A 340-nucleotide genomic window follows, 5' to 3' on the forward strand; every position below is an offset into this window, starting at 1 on the left:
ACCCTTGAAAGTGAAGATCCATGCGGTTGTGGAGCCTTTGCTCCATAGCCTCCATTTGAGCCATACCAAAAACAGAATCCTGTGATGTTGTCCTAGAAGGCTCCCCCTGATTAGTAGCATTCTGATCACCCATGCCACCCTGATCATCATCACTGGACAGCTCTAGATCAATAGTAGTATAGTCCTCCTGGTATTGCCAAGTAGTGCTGTACTTGTAGATACCCATTTTGTGAATCAGACTCTCACCAACCAGATGATCCTTATCAGTATACTCAACAATAATGGTGTCAGAAACGTCAATATGAAAATAATCCACAATCCGTGAAATAAAGATACTGTA

Source organism: Lupinus angustifolius, unplaced genomic scaffold (assembly GCF_001865875.1).
Source record: "Lupinus angustifolius cultivar Tanjil unplaced genomic scaffold, LupAngTanjil_v1.0 Scaffold_164_6, whole genome shotgun sequence".
NCBI classification, from domain to species: domain Eukaryota; kingdom Viridiplantae; phylum Streptophyta; class Magnoliopsida; order Fabales; family Fabaceae; genus Lupinus; species Lupinus angustifolius.